At 39.6% G+C, this 19,784-nt stretch overlaps 1 protein-coding gene and 1 pseudogene across 11 annotated transcripts in view; one reads left to right on the top strand and one right to left on the bottom strand.

Moving 5' to 3' along the window:
- Nucleotides 1-19,784, top strand: part of CMKLR2 (chemerin chemokine-like receptor 2) — a 46,120-nt gene that overhangs the window by 18,615 nt on the left and 7,721 nt on the right. For 6 of the 11 annotated variants that reach the window (XM_074340914.1, XM_074340912.1, XM_074340890.1 and 3 more), the window contains 2 exons: nucleotides 6,389-6,572; nucleotides 11,781-11,851. The exons of 2 other annotated variants lie outside the window; for them this stretch is intronic. The gene's annotated coding sequence lies outside the window, so the exon portion shown is untranslated. The remainder of the gene's footprint in view (nucleotides 1-6,388; nucleotides 6,573-11,780; nucleotides 11,852-19,784) is intronic. 3 more of the 11 variants (XM_074340921.1, XM_074340899.1, XM_019727071.2) reach the window with 2 other exon arrangements.
- Nucleotides 874-5,505, bottom strand: LOC109445089 (phosphatidylinositol N-acetylglucosaminyltransferase subunit P; annotated as a pseudogene).

Raw genomic sequence — 19,784 nt, 5'->3', positions numbered from 1 at the left:
ACTATTTGCTTTTCCTTAGATGATTTTAAGTATTTATTGAAGATAAAACAGTTTTGAAAGATATAGGCTGTGTTTGTTAGAATAGCAATTGAAGACCTGCTTTTATAGTCATTATTAATTAAATGGAATCATTAGAGAAGTAAGGACATAAAATGATTTATTATAGCATTTTCATTACACATTTATAAAATTGAGTTAACTCAATATTTGTGTGTGTATGTGTGTTTATACATAGCCAGGTTCTATTTAACCTTCACATTTTCTCTAACAAAGAATGAAACAAAATTAAAAGCTACTTCCTTATTGTTTTTTTTTTTTTCTTTTGTAATTTGCTAGTAAGAACAGGAAATGAAAGAATCATGTTATCTTATCCCATCATATTATATTTTATTACAATCCTATTATATTGTTACTAAAGCTTTTGTAAGTCCTTTAAATGTCACACTTTCATTATAAGCTGCTTTAATCCTCTTAAAATATTATGACTCATTTATTATAACAAATTAAGAAAGAAAGATATGAGACACAGGAATCCCTTTGGGTTGTTTCCAAATAGGCTTTTTTAACTAATGTCCTTCAACGGAGCTAATTATAAATTTTCTGATGGAAAATAATTATATCTGTGTTAAGTGTTAGTTTTTATTCAATATTTGTTAAAAAGTCTGTTATATGGTAATGAAGTATTTTATGTATTCTGTCTATTAATAACCAATATTTGAGAACATTTACAATATTAATAGAACTTAATTTAAGAGTAATTTAACTTACATTTTAAAAAATATTTCAATACGAGGTATTAATAAGAGATAATTATGATCAAAATTATTATGTCAAAAATTTATGATAAATGTTTGATGTTACTCTACGTATAATTTAGTGTTTGGTATAAAGTTATTTGGCTGCAAAAAAGAACATTTGGTTTACTTCACAAATAAGAATATCTCTTAAAGCTGGGATGGCCTCTTGGTATTGCTTATGCTGTTGACTTTGAGCATAGTTATCTGTGATTGTATGAACAGAGTTGAGTGGAGAGATACCATGTTTATTCCAAATAAGAGTACATAGCCGATTACTATAGTAATGAGGAGGTAGACAGGCAATGCAACTGCCCAATACTTTTGAGGTCAGTCGGTTAAGCCTAAGGAGTTTAGCCAAGACTCAGGAATACAAGCACACACGAGATATAGTATGAAGCCAAACTGGGAACTTAAAAAAGAACAAAACCATAAATTGCTCTTTCTGGCAATGGTGATGATGGATTTCCCACATTTTCCCTATGGCTTTAGACAATCTTGAGTCCTTCAAGAGTTCACTTGGGCCCCTCCCAACAGCTTGGCCACTTCAGCCCGGAGTCCCCCAGCTCGCTGACCCAGGCACCGCAGCGCCGGGGAGAGGAAAAACTGAGTCAATGGCTGAGAGGCCAGGGTGCACTGTGACCCTCCCAAAATACTTTTAAAAATTGGCGGCGGCCACCACCTTGACAACTGGCAAAAGTATCTTCCTCTCTCCTTCCTCCTTTCTTCTGCTCCTCCTTTCTCCTTTGTTCCTTTCTTTTATGGAAAGAATTTATTTTAACTATATTATAGGACTTGTTTTCTAACCAAATTAAGATATATTCCATAAAAATGAAGTGGGAAATCTTCATTATAAAAGATTACACAATTTTATATGGGATAAATATAAAACTCAAGATTTGATGTTATGAGTAGTGTAAGATATAACAGAGAACAGGAAATTTTGCCTGTTTTGAGCCAATCTATTTTGATTCAACACCAATCTTTGAGTGCCTTTTGTGTTTAAGTCTCTGTACCTACTAACCCTTTGATGAGCCACAAATGTAGTTGATTTATTGATACATTCATTCATTTAGTCATTCATTCACTTTTGTAGTCTCTAGTGCTAAAGCAAGTTTAGGAAGGAAAAGGAGATGGTGGGGAAATGTACATTTTTTTCCATAAGAGTTTAATTATGAGGTGGGCTAGATTTCTCTTCTTAGATGTCGCAAGCTTAATTTTTTAAAAAAGGAACACTGTGCTATTTGGGCCAACGGGTTTCCAGATGCACAAAGTATGTCTATTCAAACTCCCTATCGAGGTGACATCAGTGTAAATAGCAAAGGAAGGACCTCAGAAAATTCTTTCCTCCACAAAAGCAGCAAGAAACTGGCAGAACAGTCAGAATCCACTTTTTCAGAACTCCCAAAGGCTAGCAACAATCTGGGGAGTGTTTGTTTAAAAAAAAAAAGGGAAAAGGAAGAAAGAAAGCTCAATCTCAGTAAAAGAAATGAGCTTTGTGGCATTTTTAACTTGCCCTAGTCCATCCTGGACATTTCTGCTTTGCGATATTCTTAAAAACTAACAACCTGCATTCTAGGTGAAAACCAGCAGCCTGGCAGCCCCTGGAAGGAGTGGAAAGGGGCTGGAGCGCCTTCAAAGCTTCAGTCCCAAAGAATTACATGACCGGTCTGGTGGCTCCCTGGAAAACCTCACTTGCAAGACTGGATATTTGACCTAACTCAGAGCTCACCCAGTGTGAAAAGCTTTTCACCCATAAGCATTTGTGAAAAATAATTACAGGCAATTATTTAATTTCATAGTTGCCTGAGGGGATGGACACCAGTTGGAGGAAGGCATTAGACTAACCAAAAGCTTAAAAATAAAAACTGGAGCATGAGACCTACAGAGGGGCTTTGGAAAGCTCTGATGCATGCCTGGGAATAAAGAAGGCCACATGCATGTATAGGACTGTGCTCATGCCAGGCTCTGCATTGCCGAGACCTGAAAAGTCCCTCAGCTCTCATCTGGATGATTTGAGGCATTGTGCACGTGGAAAGTGACGTCCAAGGCAGAGCTGAAATTGTGCCCCCAACATGCATGTGAGCCCTTCACCCCAAACGGGGAGACTTATGAGTTCCAGGCATTTAAGGAAATTTCCAGGTCCTGCATTTTACCTTCTTTGCAGCTTTGCATGGTGGTAACCACAAAGGAAAGACCACATGGGCCACAAGACAAGCAACAGCTTTAATGTGTCTCTAGATTCTGGCTCCCATTTCAGTCCAGGCTGCTAGGGTTTGCTTTCCTTTCTTATCAGCTCAGCCATATGTTTAAAAAGATGATTTTTAGTCCAGTTTTAGTCCAGTGTTTTTAGAGTTTTCCGAGTGAAAAGTTTTTAAAGAATATCTAGATAACCATATTGCCAGAAACATGAATATCTAGAGAACCATACTGCCAGAAACTACCCAACTATTACTTTGAGCTATTACTTTGCCGTGGTCTTTAGGAAGGCTCTACCTGTACTGTTGTTCCATATCTGAATATAGTAAGGAGCAAGGAGTTATGTAGACTGCAGTTACTCCTTGCTGGGGAATCCCACCTGCCTTTTTCTCCTATTCAGCCTCAGGGCCAGGCTTTGACCAGCTCCCATTTTCTCTTCTTATCTTAGAGGGGCCCCAGGAACTCAGACATTTCCCTATCCCTCCGAAGCTGACTACTACCCACTTCTCTCGTCACAGATCTCTGCAACTTCCGTGTTCTTTGCTCTACAAAATGTATTATTCTCTTAAGATATCTGTTACTATTAATCACTAGAGAAAAGTCGGTCCTAGAAACATGATCAATATGAAACATGTACCACCGTTTCATAATTTTACGACAGGCCTTTTAATTGTGGTCCTAATTTCATTCGAGGATGAGTTCTCATCATCCAGTTTTATTCTTTTATGGAATGAGTTGCTCCATATTCAGGTGAAGAACAGAGGGGCTCTGTTTTCAAAGGTGACCCTTCTTCCCAAGCCAAAGCGGTGACCAAGCCTGTGGATGCTATTGAGATAGAACAATAGGTGTCCCTCAGCACTCCAGAGAACATTTGACACCTCTGAAAATTACCATATTGAATGCTACCCGACTCAGTCAGCCTCTGTCCTGATCAGGAATATTATGGGCATTATTTTATAATCCTATACTATTATATGATCAAAATACCCAAATATAAACTAGCTTCTGATTGTGGACCCACTTTTAACCACCTGGTTAACACAAAGCTTTATCCCCTTCTGAAACTTGGATTTGGTTTGATCTATGGTAGACATTTGCTCTCTACTCATTTTTCAGCTTCTTTCGTATTTTCCATCTCACTACCTCTTTGTGCTACATTTTGGATAACTTCAGGTAGATCTGCTAGTTTACATTCTCTCTTCGACTGGGTCTAAACTGCTACTTTATGCGTTCATTAAATTAAATTTCAATATTAACTTTGTAATTTCTGGATGTTCTACTTGATTCTTCATAAAATTTTCCAGGCCCAAAATAGGTATTCTGCCTAAAATTCTAGTAGTTACTAGTGTTTCTGTCTTTAGTACTCAGGGCTTCTTTTAAAGTATTCTGCTAAATTTGTTTTCTCATATATAAAATGAAGGGGCTTCATTAAATTTTCTATAACATTTCATCCCACCGTAACAGGCTATGATTCTATGATAGTTAGTCAAAGAGATTAACTAGTGGAAATTGATTTGTAAAGGTAGAACGCCCCTTCCCCAACTAATAATGACAAGTTGAAAAAGAATAAAAGTAATAGAAATGGCAATCAGATCTTTGTGGGTAAATATGGAGCATAAGAAAAATTATTTTTCCTCCATGGTAGATTACATATGGAAGAAATTTTATAGTGTCCTCTCTCTTTACCCTCCATGCCACTCAGTCCCTCTAAAAACCCTTAGCAGAGGCAGCAATGCATGCATTGATTGACAGAAGACTTGGCGAAGCCACAGAATCAGAACTGCATCCTGACCAATGGCTAGGAGACCATCAAGCTGCATCTAGTTTAACATTCGAGTAACCACAACATAGAGTTTCAGGGTTGACAGAGCTTTGGACATCAAATCCTTGACTTCCTGCTCCAAAACCCTCAATTTATGGTTACCTCATTAAAATATTGAAGTATGAGAAATGTGCCATCATCTGACACAGCTTGGTCCTAGAATGAAAGCTCCGTGGGTTCCCTGCTATTCACCACTGTTTCTCCAGGGCCTAGAACACAGAGTAGAAGCTCCATATTTATTAAATGAATAAATGCCAATTTTAAACAACTATAATCTTCAGAAAGTTTTGCCTCACATTGATGTCTTTTTCTCTCATAGTCTTAGTTCTACTCTCTGGCCAAATAAAACAGTTCCCTCTTCTGTATGCCAGCCCTTGAAGCATTTGAAAAAAGTTTTCTTTTCCAGTATAAACGGCTTCCACCAGTTCATTCAATGCTCCTCACACGTTGTAGTTTTCAGCTTTCTTTCTATCCTGTTCTCTCTCTTCCAGACATGCTCCAGTTTATCATTGTTCCTCTTAAATGATAGTTCCCAGGAAAGAATACAGTACGCCCAGGTGCAGTCTGACCAGTTCAAGTAGAGCTGGAGAAACACTCCCCCAATTATATTAAGCCCAAGGGCAAATTCACCTTTCTTTTTTTTTTTTTTTTAAGCTGTCACATCTCTTCCTTGGCTCACATTGAGCTCATGGTCAAGGCGAAAGCTTACATTTGGGCAGAAATTTCGCAGGTCTAAACGTCAAGGTCACTAGTCTTAGTACCTTTGGTGAATGGTGCATTTCTCATGGAAATACCAGTGAAGGTGCTGGATTGGGACTCCTCCTGGGTACATGACATTGACTTTCTTCTCATGGATGGTGATAAAGGCACTGAACAAGCCATTGGTCCATAGTACATATCACTTTAATGTAGGATTACTAGATGCATCTTAGCAAAATAGTTCAGCGTCTACAACTGCTGCTTAAGCATGTTAGCAGCTAGGAAAACCTGTTAGAGAAGATGATTTGCTTTGTACTATCACTGGCATAAAGTTCAGTGCAAGTGTTGCTTCATAAGTGAAGTTAAAGAAGACAGGTCATTTCTAAAGAACAAGCTGGATGGTGCTGTTCACTCCCATTTTCCAGGTCATTATAGTAGAATTCAATTTTTAAAGAAGTAATAGAATGGACATTATGAATTTCTCTTTTTCAGAACCTTCAAAACGTTATTTTGAATGCAAGCTAAACTGTTTTCAGCTCAAGGTATCTGTGGTTACTGTTAATATGACTATTCTGAGGTGGTTTTAAAGGTGAGCTTAGAATTGCCGAGCCTTTTGCTTTCAATAACTAGTCACACAAGTTATTAAATATAGTTTCAGGGACTCAGATTTTAGGTTGAAGTGGTTTGTCTGACTGCCTTGTTAGGGAAAGTCTGTGATGAGCAGAAAGGATATAGGAACCTGCTCTCAAATCAGAATTTTTAAAAAGAAATTTTATTGTATTAAGTGGTTTGTTACTGAGTTCTAATTTCCTTATCAGGAAGTAAACTGCTTGCATTATATTTCAATGAAGGTTCTTTTGTATTACTTGTATAGGTGCCAAGATATTTTCTGACTACTGTCTTAGACTTGAGTACTTGGAGAAGCACTTGGCTTAGAGTTATCCAAAACACGGCGAGGACAGGGACATTGCAGATATATGTCCATTCTTTCTCATGAGCCACCATCCTTAATTACCTTTAGAAGACCCCCTGTACCAGACCTTTGCTTCTGAGACAAGGTAAGTATTATCAAATATGAAAGTAAGATATCAAAAACTATTATTGTGTACTTACTGTGTCCAGAGCCAATTTGCAAAATAACACGGTTAAGAGATCTCAGAAGTGGTTCTGCTCTCGATTTTCTACCACTGGTCAGAGAGTAAATAAATGGGAAAGATGGCATAATATAAAATGAGTTAAGAATAAAGAAAGGAGCTCTTAAAGCAGAGTAATTTGTTTTACCACTGAACCAGTATCTTCCTTCCCTTCTCCTTCCCTCTCTCCCTCCCTTTGTTAGTCAGGTAAAGAAGGCAAAGGGGTTTAAGCTATATGCACAAATGTTCTCTCCCCCTACTTTCTAGTTATGCAGATTTAAATATGAAGAACTAGTTAAGAAGTGGAGATTCTGTTTCCTTTGCATTTCTACAGCTGCTTTGGGCATTGCTGCATGTTTATAACCTTTTCTCACAGACGTTACATTTTACCAAATGTGACTCATTAGGGTGGTACTGGTATCTTTAGATGGAAAAAATCCCTGAGGGCTGATGATTACACAAGCCTGGTTCACTCATAACCTGAAATATTTGAATAGAATATTTAAAAAGGCAGGGGAAAAAAGACAGTAAGTCTTTGCCATATGTAAATGAATCAGAAAGGGCAATGATTTCAGATTCATTTTTTTCTCTGGGAAGAATGAGGGAGGGGCAACATTCTTATTTGGGGAGGTTTTGTTTTCATTTGCAGAATGTTTTTAATTTCTGTAAGCTTTTTGTTTTGGACCTTGGTCCATATTTTTGTTCCAATATGCTAAAAAAAACAAAACAACAAAAACCAAAACCAAACATTTGCTAGAAGACATTTTTTGAATGCCCACTCTGTGCAAAGCACTGGATTTGGTGCTATTTGGAGACATGGAGAGTAGTAAAAGGGCTGGGACACATTGTCCTGCCATCTTTGAGCTTCTCATAAATGTTTAAAACTAAATGTTTCAGAGGAGGCGCCTGGGGTCCCAAGTGGGAAGGTGACTCATCCAAAGCCATGCAGCTAGTGACATGCAGAATTAAAACTTAGAACCATCTCTCCTGGGTTTCAATGTTCTTTCAACACACCAGGCTACCTAGTACTCGCGGACTTAAATGGGTCAAGTGTCATGGCAGGGCAGGAACTAGGGTGAGGCAATTGAGGCAAAATTATAACAGGTGCAAAAAAACTTAGTAATCAAAATTAATGCAAAAAAATCCATGCTGAACAGTATATCACAATTTTAAGCAAAGTGAGAACCTGACAGTGCACTTGCGTGACCCAACCTCACTTGCCTCACCCTAATCTTGGCCCTACGTCATGCAATCTGAACTTTTGGGTGGATCAGTGGGAAAACCAACAAGAAAATATTCCCATGGCTGGGATAATTGTAAAGAAATCCCTGAGTATAGAATGAATGTTAGACATAGATCACAAACTACCCATAGTAGTGAACTGAGATAAAATAGCTCTCCTTTGTTTTAACAAGAAACTGAGACTGAAGAGCATGGGGGAAAAGTCGAGATGTGACAGTGAGTCATGCTAACCTTCAAGAGATGCTGCTCCCTCCCATAAAGAACCCGGTTTCCTTCAAGGGCTCTGCTAGGCAGAGGACAAAATGGAGCCCTGATAGTCTCACAGTGGCGTTGAGTCGCTGGAGGGCTTTGCTTGGAAGTAGAAACTGGCTTAAAAGGATTCTTCTCCTTTTTGATTTTTTTTTTTCTTTCTCGCCCATGTCCTGAAATACTCAGCCAGGATCTGGATATTCACTATTTGAAAGGACCCTTGCCCTTAGAAGGCCAAGAAGAATTCACAGTGGGTTCCAGGAGGAAAGGAGAAGTTCTTGGGCAAATGCAGGTGTCTAGGTTCATGTGTGGTCCAGTTCACCAAGAGAGACCAAAAGGGGACTCAACCTGCTATGAAACACTAAAGAATATGCATTTGCCTGAATGTCCTCAGAATCCAGCTGCCATGGGCTAGATGGGAGTTGGTTTAGGTTCCTGGTCTGGTAATTTGATTCTTTACTTTTCCACATTTTGCAGTGACTTTAACAGTAGAGTCAGAACCAGCCCCAGGGGTAGAATAGATTTTGGGTAAGCGTGGGCCTCTCACACAGTACTAACATGTAGCTATGACAGGAAGGAGCGCCAAGGTAAAAACTGTTCTCACAAGCGGGCTCCACTGGGCCTGGAGGGAGGGGTAGGAGGTGGGGAGAGGTGAGGAAGTGTCTGAGAAAGAACCAAAGTAGCTTTCTTTTTCTTCTGTGATTCTGAGCTTCCTCCTATTTAGTCATCCTCATTTGTAGGGAAGAGTAGTTAATTTTTTTGTTTGTTTTGTTTTTTTCATTCAGCCACAGGTACAACTCTAAGGGGAAAAAAAAGTAGAATTATTCTCTGAATTCAGTGTCATTCCTGCTTTAAACACTTTTGAGAAAGGATTCTTGTACTTCGGGTGTCTAAAGGTTAAGAATATGGGCATTTGGGTAAGAATTCTAACCATGCCAACTTGCCAACTGAATGGTTTTTGCAAGGTGTTTAATTTTCCTTATCTTCAGTTTCCTAATCAGTAGAGAATAACGGTTCAAAACATATTATCTATTTTCATAAATTCTTGCCCTTAAAGGATGATGATAAAGGCCCCTTTACGCATGCATCAATACTTTCTAGAATATCCCCACCCAGCAGTCATTCAGGCTGTGCCTGAAACCCCTTAGGGCCCACCCAATGTGATGTATCTGTTTGGTTTGTTATTTGGTCGGTTTTTAAAATTCTCCAGTTTAAACATCTATAACTTTTTGCTTCTAAGCCAAAATTTTCCTGGCAATTACGCCAACATTTTTTGCCCTAGCTCCAACATTAGAAACACACAGAATAAATGACTTGCTTTTTCCTCCTCTTCAAGTATCTGAAAACGGCTATCAGACTCCTTAAGTCTTTCTTTCTCAGCGATTCCTTCAACCCTTCCAGCAAAGACATCATCTGAAGTTCCCACAGTCTCCTGAGCCCTTTCTTTTGCACTGCGTAGTGTTCCAGTGGTCTTCCCAAGATCTGTTTCACAGACTTCAGCAAACTACTCTTAATACAGACCGACCATGACAAAGTTGAATGACGTGGTTGCCAGCTTTGTTTTCATTACCATAAAACAATTAAAAGGGTTCATGATGAATGTCTTTAAACCATCACAATAATAATTCTGGCCCCCCCATTGTTTGGTGAGGATCAACAGGCAACTTGTGCATAATTTTCCACGACTACATTTTATCCTATACTCCCTTCTCTGTCCTCCAAAGGGAAATAGAAGGTAAAAATATTTTCAGGCATAATCTTGTATGAATGGGAGGAAGTTCTAGAAATGTTGTCCCCCCTTTTTTGTGGCTGCGTTGAAAAAAACATTACTATTACCAAAACAAGTTTCCCATCCACCCCCCTCACCAAGTTCCCTTACTACCTCTCTGCATAATGAACAGTATTGTTTAGTGAAGTGGCTACAATTTCAGTATATTCTGCACGTTTCCTGACTACTCATTCCTCTCCTTTAGGAGAAAAGCCTTCTCTTTCTTTAAGAAAGGAAATATCTTAATATAAATTAAAATAAGAAAATAATGGCTGCCAATTTGCTTTCCATCCTAAACTGGGTATTGCCCCTAGACGTCTGTAAATGTCCTTGACAATAAGTGACTGAGACCCAAAATATCTTTAGTGCCAAGTAATGATGAAACAAAAGAAAGCGGTATGTTGTGGTAGCAGTATAAACTTTCCGCTGCGTGTCCATGACTTTTCTGAAGCATATTTCTTCAGGGATTTCAGGTCATGTTCAAGATTCTAGACTCAGACAAACTCAGTCATAGTCAACCTTTAAACAGTTTTTTTAAACCATGGGTGGTATCTTATGAGATGTTTTGTAATCTATACACTGTGGTGACTGCTGCTTCCACAATCAGTTCTTTAGGAGATGTAACACTGCCCAGAAGACTTTAAAAAGGAGTAAAGTTTTGGTTTTGGCTGTTTATATGAATGAAAATACCTAAAACAAATTGGGACCATTCAAATCTCCAGTCGCTATCTAGTCCTAGGCTGCACATGAATAAAGTAATAGAGGTCCTGTGCCATCAAGGGTTTCAAATTCAGTGTCCACATCCTTCCTGCTAAAACATGACTTGTACACATAGACATCCCTTTTCAAGGAAATACTGGTTGGGGGCTTTCTCTCTGCTATAACCAAGGCTTTGAAACATTCTATTGTCCATGATGGTGATTCTTCCTCAGACTCTAGATAATATTTGGAGAGAAGTGAGATAAAGACCTGGACTATATCCTTTAATCAAAGGTGAACAAATAGGTCTCTTAAAAGAGAGAAGTAAGAGAATATAATGCTTTACAGTATTCTATTTTCATACCACCCTTGTCCAGATATGGGGATAATAATGGCATTTGGAGGCTAGACACAGAGACTCCCCCTGCTCAAATGCTTCAGAAGGCATCTAACGATTTGAACTCCATACACATTCAATGTTTTTAAAAATATGGAGCTTGCAAAATGAAATGAGTTTTGTTTCTTTTTTAATTGGGGAACAGTGTGTTTTTCCAGGACCCATCAGCTCCAAGTCAAGTCATTGATTGTTCTTGATCTAGTTGTGGAGGGCGCAGCTCACTGGCCCATGTGGGCATCGAACTGGTGACCTTGGTGTTATGAGGACTGCACTCTAACCAACTGAGCCAACCAGCCACCCAACAAAATGAGCTTTAAAATCTCTACTGAAAACTTCTTACCCTTCTCATGAAGTAACACAAAGAAATCCCACTCTCCTTTTACCTTCCCCTTTGTTGTGGACTGCTTTTAGTCTTAAACAAGTTATAACAACCTGCAATTATTGAGCACGCTTTATACGCCAGGTACTGAGCTGACCACCTTTTGAGGATTTCTGCGTGACCATCACAGCAACCCCATGACTTAGTACTGTCCCTATTCCCATTTTACAAGTGAGGGGGGAACTGAGATTTTGAGGTAGTAGTTGATCTGTCTAAGATTTCACAACCAGAAAGAAGGGGGCCTGGCATTTGAAGGGAGCCATTCTGGTTCCAGAGTCCAGAGACCACTTTATTGCCTGATACTGAAATAATACCTGTGTTAGTTATCTTAAGGTCTTGCAAAGGAATTAAGCCTAAGTTTATCTGTCACAAGGTTAATCTTTCACTCTTCTCTCCCAGCAATTAACAGCCACACAGATTGTACAAGTGGGGACACTGTCTTCTGGGTGGAGCATTAGAACAACTGGTGTGTAAGTAGGCGTTGATTTTTCAAATACATGCTGTGCCTTCTTCTTAAACTGTCCAAGTGAAGCATGGGGTGGGGGGTTAGACGTGCTGGTCAGCCTGCAAGTGCCTTTTATGAAAAGACCTTGATCCCAGCAGAGTGACGATAGGTCTCATTTCATTTCCACTTGATTCAGTTGTTTTTTCTTTCTTTTTTTTTTTCATGAAAGAAAAACTCTCTAGCCCAACCCCACTGCCTTTAAAAGTGAATAAAACATTTGTATAACTGAAATTAGTGAGCTTTTTAATCTGAGGTTCATTTTCAATGCCAACTCAATAAGAAAAGTTATTGTGAAGGTTATACTGTTTAGCTAAGCTTCCTGAAAAATTCTATTAATTTCCTAAATGTCTCAAATATCTCTCCCTCATCTCCATTCTCACTCTCACTGCCTAAGGCCCTTCCATCTTTGGCCTCAATCGTGGCAATATTCTCCCAGACTGCTACCAGATGATATTTACAAAAACAAAGATTCGGTGATGTCACTCCCTCCTACAGACCTTTTTATTTGCTCCCAACTGGCAATGGAGTAAAATCCTAATGCTGAAGCATGACATTCAAAGGCCAGAACACTCCCCTTTTTTGTTGTCTCTTTTCTAGTTAAACCAAAAAACTCCCATTCTTCAAATATGCCAAGGAATATTGTCATTTTTCTTAATGTCTAGCATTAAGCAGTAAACAACATGGGAGCTACAGCTAAGCAACATACTTCTTTATTAAAGGTTAGGCTATGCCCAAGCTTGGGGTGGAAGGGTGCAATCTACAATCACGGTTCTACTACCTCCCAATCAGCAGTAGCCATCAATATCACACCTAACCTTCAGTTTCCTTTAGAGCTCCTTTGCTTCCCTTGGGTGAATAAATGGGGAATCTTTACGAAACACTGCTATGCCTCAACACCTTCCAAGCACAGGTCATTCATCCAAAGGGCAGCAAAATAGTCTATGGGTGCTAACATCTTGAGTACAATCTGGGGTGTAGTAAGTTTATATTTGATAGTGGAAAATAGTGATCAGTGCCCCCCAAATGTTCCTCTACCCATCCACACATGCACACATGTTTTTTTGTGTGTGTTTTTTTAATCTCTCTTCCCTAAGACAGCCCTTGCAAAATAAAGTGTGCTGACTATATAAGTTTCCATCTATGGTTTTCACCAGAAAGTTTCTCTTTCATGTTCATTGATTCATTCAACTCATTCCTATCATCAATCAGAAGCAAAATGCATGTTCCCTCAGGAGCCCTATGGTTTTCACAGGAGACATGCAGCTCTTGAGTTCTTTTTCACCAGGGTGTATGGGGAACACTACACAGGCGATCCCCATTGACAAAGGTCAGCAACATTGACTCTTTCTCTCTGTTCAAAGTAGATTAGAGCCTAAATTTTCTTAAGATCCTGTTAGGTATACATTTTTGCAGTGGTCAATGAAAACCCATCTAACTCAACACTGTGGAATGAAATTAAACCTCTCTGCATTCACCAGATGTTCTGCCAGAAGGAATCTTTGTGTTTTGTCAAGGTAGATAAACAAAATGTTTCCCTCTAAAGACAAGCCTTGTTTAAAGCCACACTGAAAAGTTTAATGACACACATTTTTACCAGATGTCCTTTCCCCAGATCATCTCGATTTTTTTTAGACTATTTATCACTACACTTTCTGCCAGAACACTTGCGGTGAAATCTGTTTACTCAGAAAAGAGTTTCAGCTTTCCCGTCTATTAAATCGGAATAGATCAGAAACCAATTTGTTTAATTCAATAAATAGTTCTGAGCTCCAGCACTAGACACTTGCTACTTGAGTATCTGGTAAATGTAACCCAGGAAAGGGATAGTGCGTCCTCACAGCGGCTGAATCTCTGCAGTAAACATGCCTCTCCACATTCTTTGGAAGCCAAACCACAGACTTCAGGGATGGTTCTCAGAACTTCACTCCACACCAAGCATTTTCACACATTTCCAACCGACTTGGGTGGACCTGCGTGTATTCATGTGTACGACGCAGCCTACCACTTACTTAAGAGGCTACTCAAACGACTTTCTGATCATGTAGGCTTTTACGAGCCTTCATTTCAGTCAGAATTATTTATTTGCCTCTCAGCACCACATATGGTTTAAGACAAATACAGTAGCTATTTGCTCTTTTCAGTCATGTCTAAAAGCCTCATTCTGGCATTGTTACTCTGCTCCTCCAAGCCCTTCCAAACTGAAAAACCTATATGACATCTCAATGGGAAGTCACTGCCAGCTAAGACAGTTTGACTCTGCCTATGGAATAAATGACCATGCTTCCTTTAAACCTGGATTGAAAGACCTAATTTTGCCCACTATCCATCTTCATTTCTGGTTACTGCCCAACAAGGCTCCTTTCTATTGCCCAGAAATCCCTCCAGTTTCACTTCTGAGTTTTCATTCATATGATATATATATAGTCTATATATATAGTCTATATATATATAGTATATATATATATATATATATATATATATATATATATATATATATATATCATATGTACCATATATATAACCACATATATATGGTTAAACTGGGGACAAATTTCCCCATATTTTTTTCCTGTATATCTTTTTGCCCTTTCTCTCTTATCTTACCCAGAATTAATAGATAAGTATAATACAACGTTATTGATGATACAGCAGAATATCAGTTTTTATAATTTTATAAATACATCTCCTTAAATTTAGGCCCTTAACTTTAAATTGCAAAAATGCAGAAGATAGTAAACTTTCTTTGTAGACCACATTTTTCTTTGAAATTGCAGATATTATTTTGAGATTGCATTATCACACACTTCATTTGCACTCTCGTGTACAGTTTTAATTTTTTCAACTATTTTATTTCTTACTATGTACAAGGTACAGTTTTAGCAAAGATTGCAAATTCAAGTGCTGACAGCATCCTGAAGAGTATCGTAAATGAGTGATTTGGAAGTGACGTTCACCATGGCAAATCAGGGAGTACATACTTTGTCTACAGAGGGATGCAGATGCTGCTATAGGAAATGCAGGTCCATTATTAACGTAATATAAACTATCAAGAGAAGCTCAGCATTGAAATCTTTTTGTGAAATCTCCCGATATTTAAATATTAGCATCCACATCAAATATTGTTAAATACTTTTGCAAATTAAACACACAGATCAACAGTTTGTAACAGTTTTAAAGCATGGTTGGGTGGTAGTGGGATGGACCAGACCAGGCTGAGCCAGGGCTCCATGATGAGAGTATTTACAGGAAAAAGGCAGGTTCAGCAGCAGGAGATAAAAGAAAGGAGTTTAGACTTGGCTCAGCGTGTGTAGGTTAAGGTTTAACTTTGGCACCGTTGACCTTTGGGGCAAGATCATTCTTCCCTGTGGGGTGCTGTCCATTTCAGGATGGTGAGGAGCGTCCTCGGCTTCTCCCCACTAGATGCCAGTAGCATTTATCCCTCCTCTCCCATCTCCTGTTGTGACAACCAACAATATCTTTAGACATCGCCAAATATCCACTGAGAAGCAAAATTGTCCTGGGTTGAGAACCACTGGTATAGATTTTGGTGGTAAGAAGGGATGAAACTGGTGTCAGGGCAATGCCTCCTGGGGTAATAGGTGAGTAGTGTCTCCAAGGTGGAAGCACAAGCATGGAGCCTAGAAGAGAGTGAAGGAACAGAGTCACAGAAATGTGGTAGCAGAGTCAGGGTGTTCCAGGGGACTGGAAAGAACTAAAGGTACAGCAATTCAAAACCAGAACCCTGGGGCCAAGGACTAGAGACGACGCAAGAACCGAGCCACCCAAATCAGAGAATGAGGTAGAAGTAGGGCCATGCATCAGGAAGATTGCCAAATTATGCTTTGAACGAGGAACGTGGTTGAATTCAAGTTTATGGCAGAGCACAGCTTACAGGCAGGAGGTGAAAGACCCAAACTGTGGGAATTAGAGCAATGATGAGGCAGGGACATGGGGTCTTCTAACCAGAGATGGCAGGAAAGCAGGATGAGGGTGATTTCTCAGTGAGTTTACTCACCACTCCCTCTTCAGGACCAGGAGCTTTGCCACAGCTGCGAAGAATAGCTCCGGTCCTAGGTGCTGATTTGTTATTTTGCTTTTCTTACCAGGGCCTTTCTTGATAACTCTGATAGAAACCCAATAAAGTTAAGAACTTGTCCGTGGAATCTTTTTTTCCTGGAGAAAACAAGAGTTGTCCCAACTCTTATAGCCAATCTCCTATATCCATTGGGAGAAGGTTAAAGTGAAGGTTTCTGGAGAGGTCTCTGAGTAGCTTTAAATCTTACGGCTGTCTCTCCGGGACCAAGGGGCATAATCATTAACAGAGGCCAATTGGTGTTTCTGTTTCCTGTTAATGGATAGTTTCCTTCTTCACCATTGAAAAGCTCAAAGTTTTCAAGAGCTTGCCTGCCCCAGGGGTCACAAACTTGGAGTGGGGCTGAGGATGACCCGCAGCTATTTTGTTTCAGAACAGTCATGTAGAAGTTGGAAACCTTTCACTTTAGCCATATAAATATCCAGCCATTCTTCAGAAACTCTGGCAGCCCGAGTGCTCATTTCCCACATGGAAACAATTGGCTAGAACTGAGTAGGTGCTGTGCACTGAAGGCAAAGCCACGGCTCTTCAGTTCCCCCCAAATCCCAGTCTCCTGACCTGCACTACTGCACCCATTAAAGCCACCTGCCCCTGGGGACATTTAAATTATGGAATAAAGGGCAGAGGACATCTAACTCTGCTAAAACAGTATAGGTCTGATATCATCTCAACTCAAGATCTGTTCCTATGACACCCATTAAAGCCACCTGCCCTGGGGACATTTAAATGATGAAATAAAGGGCAGAGGATGTCTAAATCTGTGAAAACAGATCCACCCCTCATTTTCTTATAAAGCAGGAGCCTTATCATCGCACCAGAGTCAATTGCAAAAACTCCCCCATATTTAGTCACTGTAGTTAAAAAGGGTATTTCTTCAGTGCACTGGCTGTTCCCTCTGCCTTGAACACTTGCCTAGCATGTCCATGTGTCTAACTCTCTGACCTCCTTCAAGTTTTTGCAGTTGTCATCTGACCACCTTATTAAAAGTCAAAACCACCTCTCGCATGTCCTTTATCCTGTTCTCTTTTCCCCGATTTTCTACAACACTTACCACATTTTAACATGGTACGTAATTTTTCTTTTTAATGTGTATTTTTTACTATGTAGCTCCTCGTAAAATATCTAAGTTCTAAAAATCTAAGAGAGAAGACATAGTTGTTTTGTTTAGTGAAGAATCCCAACCAACTAGAATAGTGCCTGAAAAATGTGGGCACTTAATAATATTTGCTGAATGAATGAATGACCAGGATACAGGAATGGTGGTTGCCAACTCCAGGTTAATGTTATGGATTGAATTGTGGCCCCCAAAAATGTACGTTGAAGTCTTAAACCCCAGTATCTGACAATGTGACCTTATTTGGAAATAAGGTCATTGCAGAGGTCATGAAGTTAAAATGAGGTCCCTAAGGTGGGTCCTAATCCAATATGACTGGTGCCCCTATAAATAGGGGAAATTTGGACGCAAATACGCACACAGGGAAATCACCATGTGAAGATGAAGGGAGATATCGGGGTGATACAAGCCAAGGAGTGCCAAAGTTTGCCAAGAAACCGCCAGAATCTAGGCAAGAGGCATTGAACAGATTCTTCCTCACAGCCTTTAGAAAGAAACAACCATGCCTAGACCTTGATTTCAGATTTCTTCAGACTTTGAGACAATAAATTTCTGTTATGTTAAGCCACCCAGTTTAGGGTGCTTTGTTACAGCAGCCCTAGGAAACTAATACAGTTAGTCTCTAGATATTTGCGTAAGACTAAGTGAGACTTCATTAGATCTGGAGGTGCCTGTAAACGATAAAGCATTATACAAACAAGGTATAATCACTAAATAGTGATGCCCTCAAGGGTTAACTGTCTGCCCCAGGGACTTGGTAGGACAGCCACTGAATTGTGCCTTACTTCTTTCTCTTCTCCATCCCACCCTCACCCCTCACCATCAACACCACACAAAAACATCTGCTCTAAGCCATAGAGGGATTCCTAGCTTCTATTTCCCATGAAGGATTCAGCTGGGCAGCATTCAGCTCCTCTGGAAGATCCTTCTCCAAGCGTGAACTTGTCTTTGCATCTTATCATCTGCTTTCGGGAAGATTAGGAATCTCTCTGGTTCAGCTTTCTGTTTGAAGAGATTCTGTTCAGATAGATCACTCATCCTTAAGGTATCTCTCCTCACCCCAAGAGAATTGGGCAATGGGACGATTGGTGTCCTTTCACAGGCACTGTGGTCATTCTGGCTCAGCAGGGTCAGTAATGACTTGAGAAGTGGGAGGCTCCTGACTTTTGGTGAGGTTAGTGGTTCTGTGCCATTAGGGGTCTTCTGTGGGTTTTTGTGCTCGGCGAATGAGGTTCCTTCTACTAATGCCTAGAGTTTGGTAAGGTGATTTAGACTAACACCTGGGCCTAGACTAACATTTGGCTGCAGAATTGCTAATAGCCTAAAAGAACAGGTCACAGGCACCAGGAAGGTAAGGGTGACCTAGACTACAGACAGAAAACCAAGACAGAGTTGGAGACGAGGCTGGAAAGGATTTGACCCTGTTTAGGGGCAGCCATCAGAAGGAGCAAAGAAAGCAGAGTAAGATCCCAGGCCTGAAAGAATAGAGAAGCAAGAAAGAAGCCAATTCTTGTTCACTTGAGTAGGACACATGAAGGAAAGGACTTGGTGTCAAGGAACAAGCCAAGATCCTGGCGACAGAGCTGAGAGTCAAGGTCAGAGAGCTTCTGGCAGCCACACTGACATAGGGGTGAACTCACCAACTCTCACCTGAGGCTTTCAAATTACATTCAGTCCTAAACAGGATTCGTGGCAGAGCTAATCATTTATTAAACACATGCTAAGCACCTGATAAGTGCTATGATATGTGTGTTAAGACTTGTACTAGGCACTGTGAGGTATGGAAATGGTGGTCCTTGTTCTCGAGGAGTTCACAGTTTGGTAGGGCAGAAATTAAAGATAAAACGATGACAACATAGCGTGTGAAGTACAATAATACAATCACATGACGGAAGAGGGGAATGTTGTACTGGTTAAGAGCTCAGGCTCTGGGTCCAACAGATCTAAGTTTAGATCCCGACTCTCCAGTTATCGATTGTGTGATCCTGGGCAAGTCAGTAAGCTTCTCCAAGCTTCAGTAGCCTTTCTTGTAAATGCAAAGAATAATAGTACTTACCTACTTTGTAAGATTCTTTCCAGCATCAAATTAGATCACACATGCCTGGTACCTAGTGAATTCCCAATAACACTGACCATTATTTATAATGAAAGTTATGATTATCTGGGCTGAGCTAATGTCAGAAAATGTTACCAAGAACTGGTGGCATCTGAGTCGAATTTTGAAACATAAAGAGAAGGTGGCTGGGTCTGGGATTAGGAGGATGCTAATGAATTGCATTTTTTTTTTTTTAACTGTGCTTTGCCAGATTCCTCAAGCAATTTAAGATAGGATGATGAATTCCGTGCTAGTCATTTGAGTGTGAGATGCCTATGAACAACACAAGATATTTTCACCTCTTTATTCTGACCCTAGTATAATCCCAAATCTTACATATTTGCCCCACTGATGATTGTAGCTCCATGAAATGAATGCAACTATTAATCTTTTTTTCTACTTGATTTTGAATACTAACAAAAAGAAATACAAAATAAAATTGCTAAAGCTAACATTGCACCCAGGAAACTTTATTTTGATGGAAATATTGACATTTAAGTCTTAACCCAGGAAAACTGGCCTTGATAAGACAAAAGAAGGGGGAAGAAGACAACAAAAGAAAACTTACTTTGGGTGAAATTGTAGTAGATAAAATT

This window comes from Rhinolophus sinicus, linkage group LG01 (genome assembly GCF_036562045.2).
Source record: "Rhinolophus sinicus isolate RSC01 linkage group LG01, ASM3656204v1, whole genome shotgun sequence".
NCBI lineage: Eukaryota > Metazoa > Chordata > Mammalia > Chiroptera > Rhinolophidae > Rhinolophus > Rhinolophus sinicus.
The sequence above is the reverse complement of the archived record's forward strand: the minus strand, read 5'-3'. Positions and strand labels throughout refer to the sequence as shown.